General features: G+C 42.2%; 1 long non-coding RNA gene across 1 annotated transcript in view; it reads left to right on the plus strand.

Moving 5' to 3' along the window:
- The window catches only part of LOC134349234 (uncharacterized), a 129,554-nt gene that overhangs the window by 66,040 nt on the left and 37,183 nt on the right, over positions 1-26,331 (plus strand). The window lies entirely within an intron of this gene.

Here is a 26,331-nt window from a genome sequence, read left to right on the forward strand (position 1 = left end):
AGGTTTAGTTTTAAGATTGGATAAGAAAATGTGACAATATATGTCCCATTTGGGATAAATGGAGGAGACTGCAGATAGTAGTTATTCTCATGTGTCTACAACTCTTGAGATGGTAGAGGTAAAGCATGTGGGAGATGCTTTGTGCAGCTAATGACCTGGGTATTTTGTTTGATTAGTGCTTAACTGTCAGTGGTCAGCTCTTAGATTTGCAGCTTTCACTGAAGTGTAATACTGATTGCTGACTTGTTAAATAGATTAGAATTTATTTATATCTTACATCCATCCCACAATGTGAGGGCCTAAAAATCTTTGCTTTATGACTCCATTGTAATGTACAGACATGTGAATTAAAAGTCTAATGGTTTGTAGAAAGATACTGTCCCATAGCCTGTTGGTCCTGGCTTTAATGCTGTGGTACCATTTGCCAGATAGAAGCAGCTGAAACACTTTATGGCTTGGATGACTGGTGTCTCTGATGATCTTCCAGGCCTTCTTTCTGCATCTGTCGCTGTAAGTGTCCTCAATGGAGGGAAATTCACATCTACAGATGTGCCGGGCTGTCTGTACCACTCTGCAGTGCCCAGTGATCAAGGCTGGTACAGTTCCATTTACCAAGCGGTGACACAGCCAGACAGTATGCTCTCAGTGGTGCCCCTGTAGAAGGTCTTGAGGATTTGGGGGTCCATGCCAAACTTCTTCAGTTGCCTGAGGTGGGAGAGACGCTATTGTGCTTTTTTTTGCCACAAAGCTGGTGTGTACAGACAGGTGAGATCATCGGTGAAGTGTATGCCAAGGAACTTGAAACTACTCACCCTCTCAACTGCAGACCTGAGCATGCCTCTGGTCCTCCTGCATTCCGCAATCAGCTCTTTTGTTTTATGGACATTGAGGAAGAGGTTGTTTTCCTGTGTCAGTGTGTCAACCTCTCCTCTGTAGGCTGTCTCATTACCACTAGAAATAAGGCCGATCAAAGTCGTGTCATCTGCAAATTTGATCAGCAGAGTGGAGCTGTGTGTGGCAGTACAGTCGTGGGTGTGAAGGGAGTAGGGAAAGGGACTCAGAACAGAATCCTGGGGGCACCTGTGTTGTGGGGTAGAAGTGAGGGACCCCATCCTTGCGTCCTGTCAGCGATTCAATAAAAAGTCTAGGATCCACCTGCACAAGGCGGGGTACAGGCTGAGGTCTCTGAACTTCCTGTCAAGTCTAGAGGAAACTATGGTGTTGAATGCAGAACTTGTAGTCCAGGAACAGCATTCTAACATATGCATTCCTCTCCTCCAGGTGAGTGAGGATGGTGTGTAGCTGTGGCTATGGCGTCATCAGTAGACCGGTTCCGTCAGCAGGCGAATTGTAGGGGGCCAGTGTGGGTGGTAGCATGCTGCAGATGTGGTTTCTAACCAGCCCCTCAAAGCATTTGCTTATATTTGAGTTGAGTGTTATAGGGCACCAATGATTCAGTCATGCTACCTTGTTTTTCTTAGGTACAGGGACAATAATGGACAAATTAAAACAAGAAGGCACTACACTCAGGGAGATGGAGAGATTAAAAATTGTGTAAATACACCAGCCAGCTGTTCAGCACACACTTTGAGGACACGCCCTGGGATGTTGTGGCTGTGACATGTTGGAATGTTCTACGTAGCTCAGCCTTGGAGATGACCAAGGTGCAGGTCTTTTCGGCCGCCCTCCTCGGGGTTTCAATCCTATCAGCCTCAAATCAAACGTAAAAAAAACACATTTAACTCGTCCGGAAGTGAGGCAGCAAAGTTGGTTGTACTGCTGCATTTTCTTTTGAAGTCCGCAATGGTGTGCAGTCCTTGCCATACGCTGCATGTGTCATTGTCTCAGAGTTGTGACTGGATTTTGTCCCTTTGTTGCCATTTTGCCACCTTGATGGCTATGCGTAAATCATGGTGGCATCTCTCAAGCTCCTGTCAGTCTCTGGAGGTTAAGACTTTATCCCTTGTGCTGAGAGCAACACGCACTGAAATATTTATCCAAGGCTTCTGGTTTGGGTAGACTCAGACCGACTTTTGGGGAAGGACACCTTCAGTGCACTTCCAAATGAAGCTTGTGACCACCTCCATGTTTTCAGAGATGTCCTCAGCTCGAAATACCTCCCAGGTGACGCCTTCAAAGCAGTCTTGTAACATTGAGTCTGATCTGATTTGTGATTAGTATAAAATGTTCAAAATTCAAAGTAAATTTATTATCAAAGCACAAATGTCACCAAAATCTAAACCTGAAATGTAAGATTCAGGGTACTTGCTTGCAGACATTCACAGTAGAACAAAGTACATTAGAATCAAAGCCTGTACAAAAGGCTGACAAACAACTAATGTGCAAAAGAAGATGAACAGTGCAAATACAGAAAAGAAACACGTAATAATAAGGAAATAAGTAAACAAACAAGTCTGAGAACATGAGTGGGAGAACCCTTGAAATTGAATCATAGGTTGTGTTCATGATCAGTTCGGTTTTGTGGTGAGTGAAGGTGTTCACGATGGTTTAGGAGCCTAATAGTTTCAGGGTAATAGCTGTTCCTGAACCTGGTGGTGTGGGACCTGGGGCTCCTCAATCTCCTTCCTGGTGGTAGCAGCAAGAAGAGAGCAATGCCTGGATGATGGGGGTCATTGATGATGGATGTTACATTTCATATTCCTTATTCTATAACTTTATCTACTACCTGACTGCTTTCACTGTATTTCCTGGTCAGGATGCTGTGTGATTTGCAGGATAAACAGCTGATACCCATGCTCTTGCTTCCCGTGCCCATCTTGAGAGGTGAGAGATTTGTCAGATGTCTTCAAAGTTGCCTAAGCAAGTAACTACATTACATTTGTTGACCTTATACACTGCAGTCGAAGTGTTCTGAGTAGAAGCATCTTATGCCCTGATTGTTGTCTGCGTTTTTTTTCGTAAGCCATGCCTTGCATCATTGTGAATACAATTGAATATTGTGTAATTGTGCATGAACATCTCCGCTCCTGATCTTACAATAGTGGCATTAAAAAAAACAAACTGCTAGAGAAACTCAGCAAGGCAGCCTGACCCACTGACTTCCTCCACAACCATGTTTACTACTGCACATTACAGCACCTACAGTCCCTTGTGTCTTGTGACAGATTCCAACATGTCACTCAGCTGTGACCTCCATTGAGCTGCAGCTCAGACTCTGTTGTTTTTTAATTGTGTTTTTCTAGGTTTGTAAGAATGGTTTGGGGGTTAGAGAGGGGAGTTAGGGGCCACGTTAAGGTTTAGGGGATAAAAATATGGGGGAATTTGATGTCAGGCTGGAGTCTTAAGTCTTCACTCCACGTTTGAAGACCACTGATGTGGACGTAAGACATCCATTGTTGGATACCAGATGTTGGACCGGTAGAGAGTGAAGAAAGTCCCACCCCACCACGGTTTGTGAATTGATGAGAATAGAATTCAAGGTCTGATGTTTCAGTTCGTGCCATCATCGAGTCCAGAGTTCGAGGCCTGGTGTTCAGTGATCAGCGTGCACCAGGATCAACGTCAAGGATAGAGGCTTGAGGACAAATCAAAAGTCAGAAGTTGAGACAATTTGCCAGAACCAAATCTGCGAATCTCTGAGTCTGGTGAGGAGGTCTTGAACCTTCATTGATGATGTGGTCCAGCTAAGGGAGCTGTTCTGAGGGTCTCCCAGCAATATTCATGGTCTTGGCTGATTGACTTCCAAGCTTCACAATAATCTTCCTTTGTCCAAAGAATGAATCCAGCCGTTGGTGTGCTTTTTGCTTGATGTCCATTCATTGTCCTTGTATTCCTCTGATGATGAGCACAGTCAATTTCACATAATTTCTGGAATTCAGCTATTTGGTTTAAGTTCGAACCAAGGCTATCGTAAGGTCTGGGCAAAACGTGGCCTTTTAGGAAGAATATTGCTGAGACAATGCCACTTAATAGCATTATAAACAACTCTTTACCCATCACTTTGCATATGATTGAGAGCAGCTTTTTGTAAACCAGGTATATCTGGGAAATTTTCACATTGTTGAGTAAATCCCGGTAACTGTAATAAAACATCCTAGCTGGAAATGGGGCCTGTTTTGGAGCACACAGCTTCAGTATTATAGTCTGAACATTTGGCAATTAGCTTTTTCTCTAAGCCGAGCTCTCAGCTTTTTCATGATATCGCATGGTTGAAGATCATCTTCTATGGTGGTGTGAATTTCATAAAGAAACCAAAATGGATCCTTTACTTTGCACTACTTGCTGAATACAGCTGCAAATGCTGCAGTATTTTCAGTCATATTTACATGCTGGGCCATGCTATCATTAAGGATGGGGATGTTCTTGAAGCCATCTCTCATGTGAGCCATTTCATTATCAGGCGTGACAGAACTGAACTGCTTTGATGTGATACACTTGCTTATGGATTAGTTAGCTTTATCCATCTCTTGCAGTTTTGGCTGGTTATCATGCATGTGGTTCTGTGTTGTGATTTCATCATGCTGGCACTGTGTGCTTGGACATGTCATCTGTTGTTCCCAGTGTACCCTTCTTGAAGAACATAGACAAAATGCTAGAAGAACTCGGCAACTAAAGTGGCAGCTGTGGAGGGAAATAATCAGTTGACATTTCAAGCTGAGACTATTTATCAGGACTGAAAAAGACCCAGTGAAAGGTCTTGGCCCAAAACTTTGTTTATTCCTCTTTAAGATGTTGCCTGACTTGCTGAGTTCCTGCAGCATTTTGTCTGTGTTGTTCAATATTTCCAGCATCAATGAAATCTCTTGAAGCAGGATTGATTCCCCTGGCTTGATTGTAATAGTAGAGTGAGGCACATGCTAGGCTTTGCAGGTAGAGATTGAGATATTGTACATTTCCGCATAGCTGTACTGCTTGGATGTCGTGGTTTGAACAGCCGTATCTGCTCTAAACCATTTCGTAGAATTTAGCAACTCAACATCAGAATCAGAATGAGGTATATTATCACTGCAGTATGTTTATTTGGAGATATAGCATGAAACAAGCCCTTCCAGCCCAACAAGCTGCACCACCCAATAACCCACCTATTCAGTTACACACACAAAGTGCTGGAGGAACTCAGCAGGTCAGGCAGCATCTACGGAAATAAATTAACAGTCGACGTTTCTGGCCGAGACCCTTCATCAGGACTGATAAGAAAGGGGGAAGATGCCAGAATAAAAAGGTGGCGGGGGGGCGCGGAAGGAGGCTTGCTGGAAGGTGATAGGTGAAGCCAGGTGGGTATGAAAGGTCAGGGGTTAGTTAATTAGTGCTTTTTTTGTCATTGCTGAGGACAATGAGGTTTCACTGCTACTACATTCAGTGTAGAACAGCATGCTGACAACTCAGTTACTAAAAACATAATGACTAAATTTAAGATAACGCCTGAGTTATTTAGGGTGATATCCAAGTTACAACTGAGTTTAAAAACAAACAACTCTAAAACGGGGCATTGTTCAGTCGCACGACAGCCCTGGGCGGAAAAGCTGTTTTTCAGTCTGGATGTCAGTTCAGGGATGTTTCTGCTGGAATGTAGGAGATTGAGCAGGTGATTACTGGGGTGGGATGAGCCCATCGTGGTATTGTGAGCCCGATGCAGACAGTGTGAGTTGTAGATGGTTTCCACTCCTGGTAGTTGTGTCCCAGCGATGTCCTGTGCAGTCCTGATCACTCACTGAAGTGCTTTCTGGTCGACTTTGTTGCAGCTAGTGCACCATACTATCATGCAGTAGGTCAGTATGCTCTCAATTACACATTGATGAAAGTTTACCAGTAGCTTTTGGGACAGATTTGCTCTCTAAACTCCTAAGATAGTATAAGCACTGCAGAGCTTTCCCTGCTATCAAGGAGGCGTTGGTGGTCCAAGAGAGATCCTCTGTGATGTTCACTCCCAAGAACTTGAAGCTGGAAACCTTTACCAGTGCTCCACTATTTATGAGTTGTTAACACCTTCTTGATTTCCTGAAGTTGATAATCATTTCTTTGGTTTTTTGATGTTGAGTGAAACATTATGGTTATTGCACCATTCAGACAGCTTTTTCTCCTCCTCTCTGTATGCTGTTCCATCCATTGTTACTGTATTTGTAATTAATCCAGTCACTGGTGTTGTCTGCAGGTTTGATGATGGAGTTGGTGAGATAGGCAGGAGCACAGTCATGGGAGAGAAGAGTGTAAGGGAGTGGGCTAATTACACAGTACAGCGGTGTTCAAGGTCAGGGAGATTGATGTGTCCTTGCCAAGTCTGATTGTCTGGGTGCAATTGGTAAGGAAGTCCAGAATCAGGTTGGAAATTGATGTAATGAGTCCCAGGTCGTGCAGTTTAACAGTCAACCTCTTGGGAAGTAGTGGTGTTGAAGGCAGAACTGTAGCCAATTTTTAAAAAGCATTCTAGTGTAGGTGTCTTTATGCTCCAGGTGTTCCAGTACAGTGTGGAGAGCGATGGAGATGGTGTCCTCGGTTGATCTGATTGCCTTGTAGGCAGACTGGTGCCAGTCCAGAGTAGCAGCGATGGTGTTCTTAATGTGGGGCATAACCAGTCTCTCCAAGCACTTGGTGGCTATGAGGGTGAGTGCAAACAGTCTCTCGTCGTTGAGGCACGTTATTGCTGACTGCTTTGGGACTGGTATGATGGTTGATGTTTTGAAGCATGGAGGGACCACAGCAAGGGACAGAGAAAGGTTATAGATTTCAGTTTTTAAAAAAACCTCCGACAGCCTAATCACGGGACAATTTACAATGACTAGTTAACATACTAACCGGTCTTCGGGCTGTGGGAGCAAACCAGAGCACCCAGCGGTAAACCATGCAGTTCATGGGGAGAATATACAAACTGCATTCAGACGGCACTGGAATTGAACGCCAATCCCTGGAATACCCAGAGCTGTAACAGGGTTGTGCTAACCACTACACTGCCATGGCACCCATGACATTTGTTGTTTTGTGGTAGAAGTACAGAGTAAGACATTAAAAAAAAACTACAAGTTACAATAAATAAATAGTGCTAAACAGAAACAGCAAGGTAGTGTTCATAGATTCATGGACCTTTGATGGGAGAGGGGAAGAAATTGTTCCTAAAGCATTGAGTGTAGGTCTTAAGGCTCCAGTTCCTCCTCTCTGATGGTAGCAATGAGAAGAGGGCATGACCCAGGTGGTTTGTCTCCCCAGGAACTGTGCAGTCGTCTTTATACCAGAGATATCACAGCCGCTTGGAGGTCAGATGAGGGTAAGATGAAGTAAGTTAATTTCTTGTCTTGCTTCATTCACCATCTGCTGCAGGCTTGGTCTGTTGCCTGTGCCCTTCAGAATTCTACTAGCTTGGTCATTGGTGGTGCTACAAAGCCACTTAGGGTGATGGACATTGTGTACCCTTGCTCCCCTCCGTGATGTCCAACAGAAGGAGAACTGATCATCAGCTGAAATAGGACAATAGGTATTAATCCAGCTTCTTTGTAATACTTGACCACATTTCATGAGGACGCCGATAAAAATTGAGAACTATAATGGCTTCTGTGTATCATCCATAAACAACATTATCACACCCCTGTCTGTTCTGCTGATAGCACAATAAATAGCTGGAGACTGTGATGGAAAAGCCTGAAATGTACCCGGTGTCAGGAAGTTGCTAAACTGGAGTCGGAAGATTGTTTGTGTGGGGGGAGGGGAGGAAGGCAACTTATTGTGCAGTTGTTGTTTTCTTGCTTGTTCCGTGTTGTTCCGCTGAACATGTTGGGCATGTTATGTTGGTGCCAGAATGTGTGACCACACTAGCGGGCTGTCCACAGATTGTGCTGGTTGTTAATGCAAACAATGCATTTTGCTGTGTGCTTCCATGTGCATGTGATAAATAAATGAATCTGAATCGAAGAGTTCTGTGGAAAATCTCTTGTCAATTTAGATACCAGTCCTGAGATGTTTGTGTGGAAGATTTTACAACATTAGCTGGGCTAGAAACAACTTTGCTATTTTTTTAAAATTTGGTGCCAAGGTCAATTCCAGGTATTCCATCTGGTTTTGTTGTCTCAGATTTTGATCCATAGTAGCAATGCTATGTTGCTACTGTGTTCCTTCGTGTAGAAGCTTGCATGAACTATTTATCTGGGGAGGTTGGGGGGCGGGGGGGGGGGAATAGCAGCACTGCCTGATTCAAAAAATATATGAAAGTCTTACCACAAGGCATTCTGAGATCTTGAAGATGTGCATACACTGCAAATGGTTTGATTTTGATGGTAAGAAATAGTATTAATGTGACAATTACACTTGATTCTTTTTTTGTTTGGTTTGATTTGAATTCAGTTATATGTACATTTTTGTGTATTTTAATCTTTTTCTATATTGTGTCATGTTTATGGTATAGATTTGTTTTTAAAAGTAATTGAGGGTTTTTTTTTTTGAACATTTGTGAATGCCATTTCAATTTAAGCAATGAAAACAATCTAGTGGACAGAAGGTACCAATTACAGTAAGTGAGGCTCTGCTCTTCACTGGGCCTCTGAGCTGCTGGGAGCCAACCTCCTAGAAGAAGGCTACTCCCAGGAGCATACCACAAGAGTTGTCTCCAAGGCCTGGCAAATGGCAAGCATCAGATAAGGGTTTTAATTTGCAATTATATTTTGGGAATCTTATCACGTTGGCAGAATTGTTGTACCATACAATAAGCTCAAAGGTGTCCTGACAGTGAGGGCAGGACTATGTGGCAAACCACCCCCTCATCTCCCCAGTGCCAATTGTTCATACTCAATAGCTAACCATTAAAAATAAAATAGGTGCATTAAGGCTAGAATGTATTTTTTTAAATGCTCTTTAAAAAATGAAAAATTTTTTTTAAAAATGGACATCAGCAGAGCTGTAATCGTGTAAAGCAACATGAAGGGAATTTTGCCCCAATGAATGAAAATTGACCTTTATGTGACTACGAATTAAAGCTGTCCAATCTGATGTGAATAAATAGGAGGATGTGGGTTCACTCCTCTTACCTTTTGCATATGATACTTCGCCTATACTGCTCTCAGTGTTATCACGGGCAAGGAGATGGTGAATAGAGAGGGTGGAAGCATCCCACAGTGAACTACAAATAGCTGTTGTGGATTTCCTTAGTGTAATGAGTTATGTGTTCGTGTGGTCTGAGAGCAGGCCTTTAACCCACCATCCACCGCTGATAAGGTGCAAGGCACAGGAAAGTATCAGACTATGGTCATAACTGCCACTTTTCTCATGATCTCCACCAGTTCTTGTCAGTAGACGGTTTATTTACAATTACTGTCTGATTCGTCACCTCAAATGCCACTTCAAGTACCAACATAATATGCAATGCAGTCCAGTTTGTGATTCAAAAATACTCAGAGTCCTGTACTACCACAACAGATGCAATTTGTTTCTACATTAACTCTGAGGGACCATTCAACATATCTTTAGACAAGTCAGGAGAACAGATGTGCAATAAGATCTCTTGAGTTTTTCTTTTCCTTTGTTTAGCTATTTTGGGGCAGTATGTATTCTGAATCGAATGACATGGCATCAGCTGTTTCTTAAGGTTCTAGAATGGCAATTGCCATTTGCACACAATTTCTGACACGGAAAGATGAAATACCATGTGAAGGAGTTTGCATGTACACACCCCATGTTAGAAAATGAGGAGAAATCAAAGGAAGAACAGGGAGTTCAGTCCCTGAAACTTCCTCCAGTATATCATAAAACACTGTTAATGTTACTTTGTTGAGGTATTTCCTCTCGATGTCCAAAAATCTGTTTATTATTACCTTTAGTATACTCTGCAGCTAAACATCTACAGCCCTCAAAGGTGCAGAATTCAAGATTTTATAGACACTGAGTAAAACAAAAATCTTCCTTGTTTCAATATTCAGTGGCAACCCTGTTCTCCAGCCTCAGAAAACAACCTGTCAGTCACTACTGTATCAGAATTTCACTATAGTGCAATTACCAAATAACATCGTCTCTTATTCTTCCAAACTTTTCAGTCTTAATCAATTTGTCCATAAATAATATACACTCAAATGTCACTTTATTAAGTACACCTGCGTGTTAATACAAATCTAATTAGCCAGTCATGTGGCAGCAACTCAATGCATGTAGACCTGGTCAAGAGGTTCAGTTATTGTTCAGACCAAGCATCAAAATGGGGGAGAAATGGGATCTAATTGAATTTGTCTGTGGAGTTACTGTTGTTGCCAGATGGGGTGGTTTGAGTATCTGATCATCTGGGATTTTCACACACACCAGTCTCTATAGTATACAGAGGATGGTACAAAAAAAATCCGGTGAGCGGCAGTTCTGTGGGGAGGGGAAAAAAGTCTCTTCACCTACCTCTTTCAGAGCCCTGGGATGTAGTCCATCTGGTCCAGGTGACTTATCTACCTTCAGACCTTTCAGCTTCCCAAGCACATTCTCCTTAGTATTAGCAATGACACTCACTTCTGCCCCTGACGCTCTCGCATTTCTGGCATTCTGCTAGTGTCTTCGAGTCTTCCACAGTGAAGACCACCACAAAATATTTATTTAGTAGCTCTGCCATTTCTCTGTACCCCCATTACTACCCCCCCCCCCAGCATCACTTTCCAGTAGTCTGATATCTATTCTCATCTCTCCTTTACTCTTTATATATCTGGAAAAAAAACTTTTTGTAACCTCTTTGATATAATTGGCTAACTTACCTACATATTCCATCTATATGGATTTTTAGTTTCCTTCTGTTGATTTTAACAACTGCTCCATCTTCTAATTTCCCACTAATTTTTAACTATATCATATGCTCTCTTTTCCTTTTGTGCTGTCTGACATCCCTTGTCAACCATGGTTGCCTCATGCTCCTTTTGAATACTTCTTCATCTTTTGGATGTATCTAACTTGCACCTTCCCAATTTCCCCCAGAAACTCCAGCCATTACTGTCCTGCTGTCATCCCTAGTAGTGTCCCCTTTCAATCAACTTTGGCCAGCTCTTCTCTCATTCCTTTGTAATTCCCTTTACTCCACTGTAATAATGATACATCTGATTTTAGCTTCTGCTTCTCAAACTGCAGGATGAATTCTATCATATTATCACTGCCTACAAACAATTCTTTATCTTAAGCTTCCTATCAAATGTGGGTCATTGCATAGCACCCAATCCAGTTTTGCTTCTCCCTTATAGGCTCAACCAGAATCTGTTTTATGAGGGGTGATTGATAAGTTCGTGGCCTAGGTTGAAGGAGTCAATTTTAGAAAACCTAGCACATTTATTTTTCCTACATGTACACACTTAGTCCAGCGGTCGTGGAACATGCAGATCCCTTCTTTGTAGAAGTCAGCGTCTCGGACCTCCAGAAGTGGTCCACAGCAGGGGTGATTGATAAGTTTGTGGCCCAAGGTAGAAGGAGAAGAGTTATCAACTTCAAACTTTCTGCATTTTCACTCAGGGTTGAACTGCACGTGCATGTAATGAGAGCTGTATAACTCATCTCCCTCTACCTTAGGCCACGCGCTTATCAATCACCCCTGTTGTGGACTACCTGGAGGTCCAAGACACTCTCATTACATGCACGTGCAGTTCAACTTTTTGAGTGATAATGCAGAAAGTGTGAAGATAATAACACATCTCCTTCTACCTTAGGCCACGAACCTATCAATCACCCCTGTTGTGGACCACTTCTGCAAAAAAGGGATCCGTATGCTCCACGACCACTGAACTAAGTGTGTACATGTAGGAGGGGACTGTGTTGAAAAGTAAATGTGCTAGGTTTTCTAAAATTGACTCCTACCTTATGCCACAAACTTATCAATCACCCCTCGTGTGAAGCCATCACGTAGGCATTCTACAAGCTCTCTCTCTCTCGGGATCCAGCACCAACCGGATTTTCTCAACCTACCTGCACATTGAAATTCCCCATGTTTGTCACAATATGGCCCTTTTTACATGCCTTTTTCTATCTCCCATTGCAATTTGTAGCCCACATCCTGTCTACTGTTCTGTATGTAGCTGTATATAAAAACTAAAGGTGTCCCCTAAAATTTTCTGACTGGGTGCTTCGGGGACTTTTGTATGAAACGATGGGGAATTACCTGTGTCAGTTGTTTGGTCTGAGGTGTTTCTGGATAAATATAAATAAACATGAAAATACAAGCACCACATTTGCCTCAAAATGGTTTCTATAAACTCTGTGGGCAGGGATCACTGAATACTATATCTCAGAAGTGGATTGCACACCATTGAGTCTACAGTGTTTTAAACAGCAATCTAACAAGTCAAGTTTTTTCACTGTGTCATTAATCCTTTTTCTTCAACAATATTTATCCAAAAACTGCTTTTGAATCTTCCACTATCTTATCACGCAGCATTGCAAATTCTGGCCATAATGTTGCCTTTCATTCTTAAATTAATCATGTTTTAATGTGAAACTTTTTGGACATCAATTCTCAGCCAGTGTAAGCCCTCTGATATTTTAACTATTGATGTTATGGAACATAGTTAGAGTTGCCCCACCATCACTGTTAAACTGGCCCAGGAGAATTTTTTCCCTCTCTTTCTGAACAAGAGTGCAGAATTTTGAATCCTGCAGTCTTCTGGCACAATCAGTGAATCTAGCGAAGAGGGGAAAATTGTAACCGAATTTCTGCAATCCCTGTACTTACTCCTCAGCCAGTGTCTTTCTCCCCACACCCCCGCCCCAAAAAATCAAACCTGTGAAGTTTTCTATCTAGAATAAACTTTCCATTTGCAGAAATGCTAGCTTTTCCTTTGATTTAAAAAAAAATTATCTAGCATTCTTCACACTTTAAAATTATGGCTGTGAGGCTAAGCTCCAATGCCATATTCAAGTTTGCTGATCACAGCCCTGTCGTTGGCTGAAACAGAAGTGGCAATGAATCAGCATACAAGAGGCAGATTGAAAATCAGGCTGAGTGGTGCCATAACAACAACCTTTCATTCAATGTCAGTGAGACCAAAGAGCTGATTATTGACTTCGGGAAGGGGAAACCAGGGGTCTGTGAGCCTGCCCTCATGGGGGGGATCAGAGGTGGAGAGGGTCAGCAACTTGAAATTCCTTGGTGTTGCCCTGGGTCCAGCACATTAGTGCCATTGCAAGGAAAGAACGGTAATGCCTCTACTTTCTTGGAAGTTTATGAAGGTTCGGTATGTGTTACAACCTCTGCCCTTGGGAAGTAGCATAAAGTAGCCAGGCCACAAAAGGTATTACAAGCAAAAGATATTTATTAAATTAAAGAGGAAACGGGTGATGTGTGGTGTGATAGTGCTGGCCGCAGAATGGAGCGAGACAGTGGGACTGGCCTTGTTTTTAAACAGTCCCCTGCAGGTGCCAGTAGTGGAAGGGTAATTGCAGGTGTCCCAGGGAACTGCAACACAAGTTAAGGGGGAAATCCATGCCTCCAGTTACTACCCTTCATCATCAGGCTCTTGAAACAGAGGGGATATTTCATTCAACTTCACTCGCCCCATCACTGAACTGTCCCCACAATGTATAAACTCTTCATCTCATGTTTTCAATATCTATTGCTTATTGTTTTATTATTATTATTTATATTTTCTCAGCTCAAGCTGGTAAAACCTGAGGTACGGGCATAGCCAAGCACACTCATTTGTCATTTGCTTGGAGCTTTTGGACTATTGTAGAGGTGGTTAGTATTGTGGTTTTCTGAAGATGTACATAGATATTACCATGTAGCCCAAATTGTGTTGTGCCTTTGGGATGACACCAATTGTAGATACATGAAATGCACCAGACGAAGAAAACAGAATTATCAGTTCAGATTTTCTTACACCTTGAAGTAAGTTCTATCAGAAGCTTTTCCTTTATCACGCTGTGATCTATTTTCTTTTCTTGTTGATATCCCAGACACTTGTATGTTTTATATTCATCCATCAGTTGTATAGTACCCTGCTACTCTGTTTTGTGTTGTATTAGCTCATTGCACCTTTCTTTATGCTTAATTTTCTGCATTTATTTATGATCATTATTGTTTTTGTCACAGTTTGTTATCTTTTGCATATTGGTTGCTTGCCTGTCCTGTTGGGTGCAGCCATTCATTGATTCTATAGTGTTCCTTGTACTTACTGTGAATGCATGCAAGAAAATTAATCTCAGGGTTGTGTATGGTGACATAATGTACTTTGATAATATATTTACTTTGAACTTTGAAACCCCATATTGAAGGTTGTATCCAACAGTGTGAAACTAATTTCAATGTACATACTCCAATAAATCCAATAACCGTAATAGAATCAATTAAAGGCATCACTGACAGGGCAGTTAACCAGTGTACAAAAGACAGCAAACTGAGTCGATACAAAAGGAAAGAAATAATAGTAATAAATAAGCAGTACATATTGAGAACATGAGATGAAGAGCTCTTGAAAGTGTTTGTAGAAACAGTTCAGTCCCTCCACAGGTACTATAAAGGTTTTATTGATTTGGAGGAAGAACCACCATCCTGGAAGATTTGTTATTCACTAAAATAAATTTATGTTTAGAAATTAAACTCCATAGTTTGAACATGTGGAACATCTCGTAATTTTGGACAATTTGTTTCATATCACTAATTGCAAAACACCAGATCGTGTAACCCAAACCTATTTTTATGTAACTTTTAAGCACAATTCCTCCATATTTGTTCTAGTTGAAATAATCTGTCTACCTAATCTGAATGATTATTTTGTTGATCAAATTCCTATTCAATCTGCTCATAATATGTATATTTCACTAAAATATACACCCACCCTCATCAAGCTATTGGGTAGCTCTGAACTTTTACATGGGAATTAGATTAGTAAATTCAACTTCCTACATTATGTATGGTTACGTAAAATTAAAAACACTGCTAGCAGAATACTTTACAAAGCTAAATATCACAGATAAGCTAACTGTCTCCTGAAACATCATCATAGAAAAGGAATGGAAAAGCAGCAAATAATCTGGCTGAGGAAGGTGAGAAAATGGCTGCAGATGTACAAGAAAATAAGAGACAAACAGTGAATCTGCTAGTTCTAATTTTTTTTTCATTTTCACAAGACGTAATGCTTTTATTAACTGGTAATATTTTAATGCTATTTTATTCAGGAAATGTGCTAGATAATGTGCTTTCCTTAGTTCCTCCCTTAAACATCCTGCTCAGAATCTAAAGTTGCACAAGTAGCAAGAATATTGTCGATCAGAGTAAATGGACAAAACAAGCAACAAAAACAGGAAACTGAGGATGTTAGAAATGTGAAATAAAATTTTTAAATGTTGAAAATTCTCAGCAGGGTGGAGTCATAAAGTCATAGACAAGTACAGCACAGATACAAGTCCTTCAGCCCATCTGGGCGAAGCCAATGCCATTTAAACTGCCTACTCCCATCGACCCGCGCTGGGACCATAGCCCTCCATATCCCTAATATCTACGTACCTATCTCAACTTCTCTTAAGTGTTGAAACCAAACTTGCATGCACCAGTTGTGTTGGCAGCTCATTTCACACTCTCATGACCCTCTGAGCGAAGAAGTTTCCCCTCATGTTCCCTTTAACTTCTCACCTTTCACCCTTAACCTATGACCTCTAGTTGTAGTCCGATCCAACCTCAGTGGAAAAAGTCTGCTAGCATTTACCTTATCTATACCCCTCATAATTTTGTCAGGCAGTATCTGTGGAAAAAGGGAGAATATTAATGGTTAAAGTCAAAAGTCCCATCATCAAAATTCAGTTATCCTACTGTAATACTAACAGTTTTTCTATTTTGATGGTGCCTTATCCAGTGGGCTTTTCAAGCATTCAGCTTTTGGTTTCAGGTCTCAGCAAAAGCTCTAACCTGGAGTTTATAGCTTTTTTGTTTGTCTTTCCTCTCTAACTGCCTTTCTAAATCTGTCAACCAGACAACTTCACAGACAGGGGAATTAACCAGCAACTTTGGCCTCACACTTATAAAGATGATTACTTTGTTCCTTTCTCCACCCTCTGCAATTAATGGTTAACTTGTTTTTATCATTTTCCCTGTATTAATAAAGGGTCTTCTTTCTGAAATATTAATTCTCTTTCTTATTCCACAGGAGCTAACTGCCCTGCTGAAGTACTTACAGCATTTTCAGTTTGTATTTGAATTAAGAAACAGATGTAAAGATATCTTTAATAATTTCCCAGGTTTGGCAGGATTCCATTAATTTCGTGTAAGCTCCTTTAACTTCTCACCCTGCCACAACCATGCTAGCCGGGTAAGAAGAGTATCTATAAGGGACCCACTGACACTGGTGCATACAGATCAGGAAGCTGTAAATGAAAATCTGAAGATGGAAAGGAAGTGCAATCTCATGGTGGAAAGTGGTCTCCTCAAAAAAAAGTCCCCTGAATTTCAATATATTTTGAATCTGCGTATTCTAATTCCAAGCGATCCCCCGATTACAACGGTATTCTCTTCCTGAGAGCTGTCCGTCACCTGAACTATTCAAAAGTCGGAAATAAGTTTAGAAAAAGCAATGTCTGGGAGAGGATTACAGGTACAGGCGAGCGACCAAATGAGGGAAGAACGGTGATACCTGACCTCATTGGCCTTGTGAGTGAGTGGGAGCCTGCCTGGTGCTGCTGTCACTCTGATCAGCTCGGTGGATGAAGTGAGGGGCAGTGAGGGAAAGGGAGCAGGGTGGAGGGTATGGTGAGAGGGTTTTTATGTGGAGACAAGGTGTGTAAATATGACCCACTCCCACGTGGAAGAAGACGCCTGCTGTACCATAGCGACTGGCAAACCTATTCCCATCCTCCTCCATCTTCATTCCTGACGGTCTCTGAAATACTCACTGGTGTGCATGAATTAGATTCTATGACTGAAGTTTTCTTATTCCTTTATCAAAACATTAGAGCTGCATTACAGTTTAATCCTTCCATCCTTGGTTCATAGGCTGTTCCACTTCAAGTTGAGACTGCTAAGATTGTTTAATACTAGTTTGGTCCAAGTATTCGCATTACACTCAGTCCCAGCTGGGATTAATCTAAATGCCAGTTACTAAATACCATGTTTGTTTATTGCTGTATTTATTGTCAGCAAGCACCATAAGTGTAGTAAAAGGTTAAAGTATACACCATACTGACAACCATTTGTACCATTTCACAATGGTGAATGGAATGCCTGTGTTGCGGGGAGAAGCATTAAGTACCAGTTTAAAGGATATGAACATCATTGATACCACAATATAAGAACAAGTGGGTGGTAGTCTCAGTTGGTGTCTGCTACCATTGATTTATCTGGCAATTTTTGTGCTGTTATTCAAGCAAGCTCAAATTTTGTATGCAGCTTATAATTAAGTGCAATGGCTATTCAGTATGATGAAACAATATTGTCTCAAATTTTAGGACAACAGACGTAGGATCAATTTTTTTTTTATCATTGGTGCACTGCAGAAGACTTCATTTCCATCAGTTGCAACCCACTTGTACCCAGGAACCTGTCAGCCACAGTATTCTACAGAATGAAACTTTCTCTAAATTTAGTCTTCCGTTTATGTTTGAAGGGACTCATTGTTAGCTTGTGTCAGAGTGATAAACACGTGATGGAACCATTGACCTAGTTGGTCATTGGGCTGCTATTATTTGCAGAAAACAAGAATTTTCAGTGAATACCAAAATGACCTATAAATTTGCTGATGATACAATCATTGTTGGCAGAATCTCAGATGGAGATGAGAGAGCATACAGGAGCGAGATATACCAGCTAATTGACTGGTGTCACAGCAACTTTTCACTCAACGTCATTAAGACCAAAGAGCTGATTGTAGACTTCAGAAAGGGTAGGACAAGGAAAAATGAGCCAAACCTCGTGGAGAGAGTGAGCAATTTCGAGTTCCTGGGTGTCAAGATCTCTGAGGATCTAATCTGTTCCCAACATATCGATGTAGCTATGAAGAAGGCAAGACTGCGGCTATATTTCATTAAGAATTTGAGGAACTTCAGTTTGTTACCTAAGACACTCAAAAACTTCTACAGATGTATCATTGAAAGCATTCTGACAGGCTACACCACTGTTCGGTACGGCGGGTGGAGGAGAGTGCAACTGCACAGGACCAAAAGAAGCTACAGAAAGTTGTAATATTATTCAGCTACATCTTGGTTAATAGCCTCCATAATATCCAAGACACCTTCTAGGAGTGACACCTTAGAAAGGCGCCATCCATCATTAAGGACCCCCATCACCCAGGACATGCCCTCTACTCATTATTACCATCAGAAATGAGGTACAGAAGCCTGAAGGCACACACTCAGCAACTCAGGAACAGTCTCTTCCCCTCTGTCATCTGATTCCTAAATGGGTATTGAACCCATATGTATTATATACATATTTTTCTATATTATCATCTTGGATGTGTCCGAGTTCACGGATGGAGTCACATGCTTCATCCGGAAGTGCATCGACGATGTTGTCCCCCAAAAGTCAGTCAGGCTCTTCCCGAACCAGAAACCCTGGATCAATAGTTCCGTGCAAGCAGCACTTACTGCATGACATAGAACTTACATTGCCGGTAATCAACAAGAGCTGAAGAAAAGTTGCTATGATCGGCACAAAGCTATCAAGGCTGCGAAACAACAATACCAGGACAAGATTGAGTCAAGGTTCACAAGGAGTAGCACACGTGACATGTGGCGAGGGCTGCATGCCATCACAGACTTCAAAGCCAAATGTAATGGTGCCGTAACATCACGGCCCCTCTCCCAGATGAGCGCAATTGCTTCTACGCTTGGTTCAATGTTGCCAACTCTGAGCCTTCGAGGAAAGCCACCGTTACAACCTGCAACCTGGTCATCTCTGAGGCTGAGGTACACAGATGTTTCCAACGAGTCGACAGTCGCAAGGCTGTGGGACTGGACGGCATCCCAGGGCGAGTACTCAGGATGTGCGCAGCACAACCGGCAGGTGTGATAACAGACATTTTTCTTCTCTCTCTATCTCCCAGTGAAGAGTGCCCTGCTGCATCAAGTTATTCACCATTATCCCTGTACCAAAACTGACCAATGTAGCACGCCTGAACGACTGGCGTCCTGTCACACTCACCTCAATAATAAGCAAATGCTTTGAGAGGCTGGTCAAGGATTACATCTGCAGCTTGCTACCACCCACACTGGACCCCCTACAATTCACCTACCGATCGACAAACGACGCAATAGCCACTGCTCTCCATACTGTCCTTACACATCTGGAGAAGAAGAATTCTTGTGTGAGAATGCTGTTATTGGAGTACACTTCGGTATTCAACACCATAATTCCACCAGGCTCGACATGAAGTGCAGAGACATCAGCCTTGACCCTGCCTTGTGCAGCTGGATCCTGGACTTCCTGTCAGATTACCAGCAGATGGTAAGAGTGGGCTCCCTTACCTCCAGACCTCTGACTCTCAACATAGGAGCCCCTCAGGGCTGCATACTGAGTCCCTTCCTTTACTCCCTGTATACCCCTGACTGTGTCACTACCCACAGCTCTAATCTGCTAATTAAATTTGCTGATGACACTACATTGAGGCCTAATCTCAAACAATAACAAGGTGGTCTAAAGGGAACAAGTCATCTCTCTGACACAGTGGTGTCAAGAAAACAACCTCTCCCTCAATGTCGCAATCAAAGGAGCTGGTTGTGGACTACCAATGGAGGGGGGCTAACCCCTACAGGATGAATGGAAACGGGCTAACCCCTATTGACATCAATGGATCTGGGGCTGAGAGGGTAAACAGCTTTAAATTCCTCAGCATCCACATCACCGAGGACCTCACGTGATCTGTACATACCAGCTGTGTAGTGAAAAAGGCACAACAGCACCTCTTTCACCTCAGGCAGTTGAGGGAGTTTGGTATGGGCTCCCAAATCCTAAGAACTTTCTGGAGGGGCACAATTGAGAGCATCCTGACTGGCTGCATCACCGCCTGGCATGGGAACTGTACCTCCCTTAATCACAGGATTCTGCGGAGAGTGGTGCAGACAGCCCAGCACATCTGTGGTTGTGAACTTCCTATAATTCAGGACATTTACAAAGACAGGTGTGTAAAAAGGGCCCGTAGGATCACTGGGGACCCGAATCACCCCAACCACAATCTATTCCAGCTGCTACCATCCGGGAAGCGGTAGCACAGCATAAAAGCCAGGACCAACAGGCTCCGGGACAGCTTCTTCCACCAGGCCATCGGACTGATTAACTCATGCTGATTTGAGTGTATTTCTATGTTACAATGACTCTTCTATTTATTATAAGTTACTATGATTGCACATTTAGACGGAGACGTAACGTAAAGATTTTTACTCCTCATGTATGTGACGGAAGTAAGACATAAAGTCAGTTCAAATTCAGACATGAGGAATTCTGCAGATGCTGGAAATTCAAGCAACACACATCAAAGTTGCTGGTGAATGCAGCAGGCCAGGCAGCATCTCTAGGAAGAGGTACAGTCGACGTTTCGGGCCGAGACCCTTCGTCAGGAGGGTATTTATTTGTTTATATACACACATTCTTTCTCTCTCTCTCTCTCCTTTTTCTCCCTCTGTCCCTCTGACTATACCCCATGCCCATCCTCTGGGTTTTTTCCCCTTCTCCCCCTTTTCCTTCTCCCTGGGCCTCCTGTCCCATGATCCTCTCATATCCCTTTTGCCAATCACCTGTCCAGCTCTTGGCTCCATCCCCCTTCCCCTCCTGTCTTCTCCTATCATTTTGGATCTCCCCCTCCCCCTCCCACATTCAAATCTCTTACTAGCTCTTCCTTCAGTTAGTCCTGACGAAGGGTCTCGGCCCGAAACATCGATTGTGCCTCTTCCTAGAGATGCTGCCTGGCCTGCTGCGTTCACCAGCAACTTTGATGTGTGCAGTTCAAAGTCAGTATTGCATTGCACTGCTGCCATTATGTTAACAAATTTCACGACATATGCCGGTGATAATAAGCCTGATTCTGATTTTTGAATACTGGAGATTGAGCTGTTTACAGACCACAAAAAAGGATGGGATGATATCCTGGAGATCAGGGCTTGCGTTTAATGTAGAGGAGACTGCAAAAGGATATGGATTTCTTCTTCCCCCTTCCTTTCCAGTCCTGATGAAGAGCCTCTGCCCGAAACAGTGACTGTTCATTCCTCTCCATCGTACTGAGCTCCGCCAGCACTTTATGTGTCTTACTCAAGATTTGCAGCATCTGCAGAATTTCTTATGCTAGTGATATAGACCTTGCAAGCTTTCTGGTGTTGTGCTGCAATGGGATAACCTGGTGCATTGAATGGTATGCACCTTCAGAGTGATAGAGTCCAGGTTCCCCTTTCTAATATAGCCACACATAGCATAACTTCCTGACTTTCCAATTAAAACCCTTTAAAAATAGATTCCAGAGCTTTTGAGTTTTTGCCGTTAGATTCTGTGGTTGAAGTTTTCATATTCCTTTATCAAATCATTTGTCCTGCAATACAGTTTTGACCTTCTATCAGTAAATACAAGCCAGTGTCTGATGTATGTTGGGTTCATAGGCTGCTCCACTTCAAGTTGAGACTGCTAAGCTTGTTTAATACTATTTTGCTCCAAGTATTTGCATCACACTCAGTCCCAGATGGGATCAGTCTAAATGGTAGTTAGTAAGTATTATGCTTGTTTATTGCTGTATTCCTTGTCAGTGAGCACCATCAGACATCTAGATGCAGACAACAAAGACAAACAACAATGTGTGGGTCCTAATGATATAAAAATTGCTTCTACAGGTTTGTTCACAGATCATCATGTGGTTGTGCATTTCCTCTGTAGAAATGATGTGCAATCAATTGGTAATGCAATTGTTCGACTATTCAATGTTTGCAATCCGCAACAAGATGAAATGCAAAAATATTTTTTGTATTGAATGTATTGCAATGATCAAGACTTTTCAAATGATTTTTGAAGGTTTTCTATTTTGTTAAAACATTGAAACAATGAACAAATTTTAACCTCTTATCTCTGACCAATTTAGCAATATGTTTTAACGTCAAAGTACATTTGTCAATTTATGTGTGCTACATAAGCCTTGAGATTCGTTTCCTTGCAGGCAGCCACAAAACAAAGAAACCCAATAGAGCCCAATGTGCATTAAAAAAAAAAATAAATAGTGCAAACAACAAAGCAGGCAAACAACTAAAATTCAAGAAAGTGAGTCCATAGCCATGAAGTCAGTCATCAGTGCTGTCTTAGTTCAGCCCAGAGATGAGTAAACTTTGGAGTCCATTGAGCTGAAACGGCCTGACCCTCGCCGTTGGCTCTGGCACCCTGATCTTTTCAATCTGGCCCAGTGTTTAAATTGTCCAAACCTCTGGCTCTTCCTCGCTCTCAGATCCGGGCTCTGCTGCTTTGATAATGCCCTAAGGGCCTGGGCCCTGTTACTTTGATTCCATCTGTAACGACCTTTCCAATTTGGCCCAGTGCTTAAATCAATCAAACCTCTGTACTTTCCTCAGTCTGGGGTCGCATCTCCTCACCTCTGTTCTGCCACATTGAACTACATTCCTCTCCAGCAATGGGCAGACATTGGCTCACTCCCCGCTGTCGGGCCTGTGCCCTGCTGCTTCTTGGCCTGTTTGCTCTTCACTTGCTGTCCTGCATGTTTTGAGATTTCAGTTCAAATGGCAAAAAAAATGCCAGGTTGTACTGGCGGTTCAAAAGCTCAACTCTGAAAGGGAGATTACAGGTGATTGTTGGCAATTATCTCTCACCATAGAAAGTGTGATTAATGATGTAGTTTGTATTTTTCTTTTTGTTTCTTGACGGCAAGTGGTCACTGAGATTCACCAGCACCGTCTTAAACCGGGTCATTTCAACATTAAGTTGTTGACTCATGTTCAACAAGTGACATCAAAGATCTTTCAAAATCATTGGTAACAATTTCAACATTCAAAGAGGACAAATAGAAACCAAAACACTGCAGAAGGTTGAAGTCTGATATTTTAAAAAAATTGCTGGAAGCCTTCAGCTGGTTAGGCAGCATTTGTGAAAAGAGAAATAGAGTGATGTTTCAGATCAAAGACCCTTCATCAGAGTTAGGAAGGAGGAAAATCAAGGTAGTTTTAAGTTGCAGAGCAGGTGGGGGAGAAGTGAGGCAAGGGTTGCAATAAGTTGTGAAGGTCATCGTGTTGAGGGAGTTAGCGGAGGCAGTTGAGAACAAAAGTTATGAGATGAGTGAAGTTAGAGATTGAGAAAACAAACATAGAAAAATGAAAAGGTCCAATGTTGTTGCGTGAATGAAGTCACCAGAGAACAGTACTGGTAGATACAAAGCAGCTTCTTTATTCACCAAAACAAGATACAGCAGGTATCATATGGAGATGCTTTTGGTTGAAAAATCTGGCTGGCCCAACGTGGGACTCAATATTTTATGTGCTAAACATCAAAGGACAATTCCATATTTACAATGTATCTGCAGTGTTTCCCTTGGCATTGCACAAGAGCGTCATACCTCCTGATTTGCACCCACACTGCAGACATAAACATGAATCAGCATTGTCTGATCTGAGATTCACAGCTTTTAGAAACCCATTGCTCAGACCTGCATTCCAAATTAAATGCGCAATTTATACTCAGACCAGAAGACTGGTCGCAGAAGTCATTTACATCCATAATGGAGGACTAGAGAACAAGCCAAACTGTACTTATGGAGAAAGAAAAATTGAGGCAATATCACAGACAGATAACACAGCAAAAAGGGCAGGAAGTCTGGAAAAGGCAACTTGCCCAGATGAAATGTGAGATGCTGTTCCTCCAGCTTGTATATTGGACATCGCGATAAGAAGGTAGATGGTCATAGGGCATAGATCACTGAGAACAGAGTGGGAAAATACTGTAAATTGGCAGGTGACAGGGAGCTCCAAGTTGCCCCTGAAGCCTGAGCATAGATGCTTCACAAAGCTGTCACTCATTCTGTTGTTCCTACAATCTAGCGGAGACCACATTCCAGTTAGTAGAAGTACAAGTGAATCACTGTTTCACTTAACAAGATTGTTTGAGTCCCTGAATGGTGGAAACAGAGGAGTAGAAAAGTTGGTGTGTCATTTCCTGTTTCATGTATTAGACCATGTATTGGCCCAGTTAGACCATGTATTGGCCCAGTCCTTTTAAGAAAGCCGTAGCCACTTCCCTGTTGATCTTGTCATTCTCCCACCTAGCACCATCATGTAGGACCAATGGCCAATCTCAATGTTGCCAAGGTGTGATTGCTAATCAGGTCATACCACAGTTTCAGCCATTCTCTAACTCTGCACCCAGTCAGTAACAATTCTACCTGTTCTCCCTGTCCAAAGAGTAAGCAACTTGCCCTAAAGATCATACAAGGCCACAGCTACTGATAAAAGACACATATCACAGTTGGCTGTTGCATCAGTTAGGCCACTAAAGTTCTCTGCTTCAGAACAGAGAACTTTATCTACTTCTGCAAGGAAATTACTGCAAAGCATTTTCATAGAGCTCCCACTCACAGTTACGGAAAGGAAATGTATTCTCTCAGTTAGTACTAAATTGACAAATTCGTTTATTGTTGTCACATTTATCAAAGTAAAGTGAAAACTTGTCTTGCTTACTGTCAATGCAGATCAATTCATTACAAGAGTGCATCAAAGTAGTCCAAGGTAAAACAATAATGGAATGCAGAATAAAGTGTTAAGAGGACAGATAAAATGCAGTATAGGTAGACAACAAGGTACAAGGTCACAATGAGTAGAGTATGAGCTCAAGAATCCTTCTTATCATATAAGGGAAGTATTCAGTAGTCTTATAACAGCGGGATAGAAGCTGTCTTTGAACCTGGTGGTATGTGCTGATGGAAGTGAATATCCAGGATGGGATCTGGTTGCTTTGCTAAGACAGTGAGAAGATTATATAGAATCTGTGAAGGGGAGGATAGTTTCTGTGATTTGCTGAACTATGTCCACAGTTTCTTGCAGTCTCTGGCAGAACAGTTGCCATACCAAGACATAAAGTCAACATAGCTGGACCAGGAGAGGCTGTTGGTGATGTTCACCTCCTAAGAGCTTAAGACTTTCAACCCTCTCAATCTTGGCACAATTGAGTTAAACAGGAATGTCTTCATTGCCCCCATTCCGGAAGTCAATGGCCAGCTCTTTGTTTTGCTGACACTGAAGGTAAGGTTGTTATCATGACACCAAGTCATTAGGCTATCTATCTTCTTCCTCAACTTCATCTCATCATTATTTGAGATATGGCCCACTGCAGGTATCACCTGCAGAATCTGGCCATATGCTAATGCGTGTACAGGGTGTACACCCTGAGCTGAAGATGCAAGCTTGTGGAGAGTTAGTGTGGAGAATAATCATGTCAGTATGACAGTGTTGCTGCCTACCCTTACTGATTGCAATCTGTTGGTCAGAAAGTCAAAGATTCAGTCACAAAGGGAGATATTGAGTCCCAGGTCTAGGGAGTTTAGAGCTGAATTTCCTTCAAATTATAGTATGGGATACAGCTGTAATCAATGAGAAATAGTCTAATGTGGGTGTCTTTACTGTCCAGATGCTCCAGAGATGAGTGTATGGCTAGGGAAATGACATTAACCATCAAGCTGTTTTGACAGTAAACAAATTAGTTCCCGCCTTAAAGCAGGTGGGAACCTCAGATTGAATCAGGGAGAGGTTAACAATATCTGCAAATAACCCTGTGTCAGTTCCATGCTGGATCTAAGAACACAGCCAGAGATACTACTGAGGACAGTTGCTTTCCGCAGGTTCACTAGAAGACATCCACAATGATAACTGTGTGTCCAGGTGCATTGGAGGCTATTGACGTGAGTGGTGACATTTCAAACCCCTTCTGTTCAATTGGGAAAGGATGTGCAGTTGTCAGCAATGCTGCCTGACCTCATTTTGCAGCCCATTATGGCATGTAAGCCCTTACATTCATGGTGGACAATTCTAGGTGTGCTAATAACTGATATTTTCCATTCATTCTTGAGCTGTTTATCATTGACGAGAAAGAAAGTTTCTGGGGGAATCAGCAATCTGTTGCTCAAAGGGTTAATCACTCCATTCAAGAATTTCAAACCCAGAAGACCAATGCTACCAATGGAACAGCCATGCAGTTACCACTTCTATAGTGCTTAGTGGTGACCACAATACAGTTACTATAACCCAGTCAAAAAAAAAATGCAGTTTTGCGGTCTACACCAAGCAGAATTCAGGAGCCAGATTCTCTAACTTTGTTGTGCACTGTAGTGCTTGATTATTGGACAAACTCAGCCATTGCCCAAGGGGAAGACCAGCAAGATTAGCAACATGAAGATACTTACCAGGACAACCATGAGGAGCTAGGGGAAGAGGGAATAGATGAGGAATCATTTTTTTCTCCTCCAGAGATTCCACGGTAGCAATTCTAACCCA

This window comes from Mobula hypostoma, chromosome 7, assembly GCF_963921235.1.
Source record: "Mobula hypostoma chromosome 7, sMobHyp1.1, whole genome shotgun sequence".
NCBI classification, from domain to species: Eukaryota; Metazoa; Chordata; class Chondrichthyes; order Myliobatiformes; family Myliobatidae; genus Mobula; species Mobula hypostoma.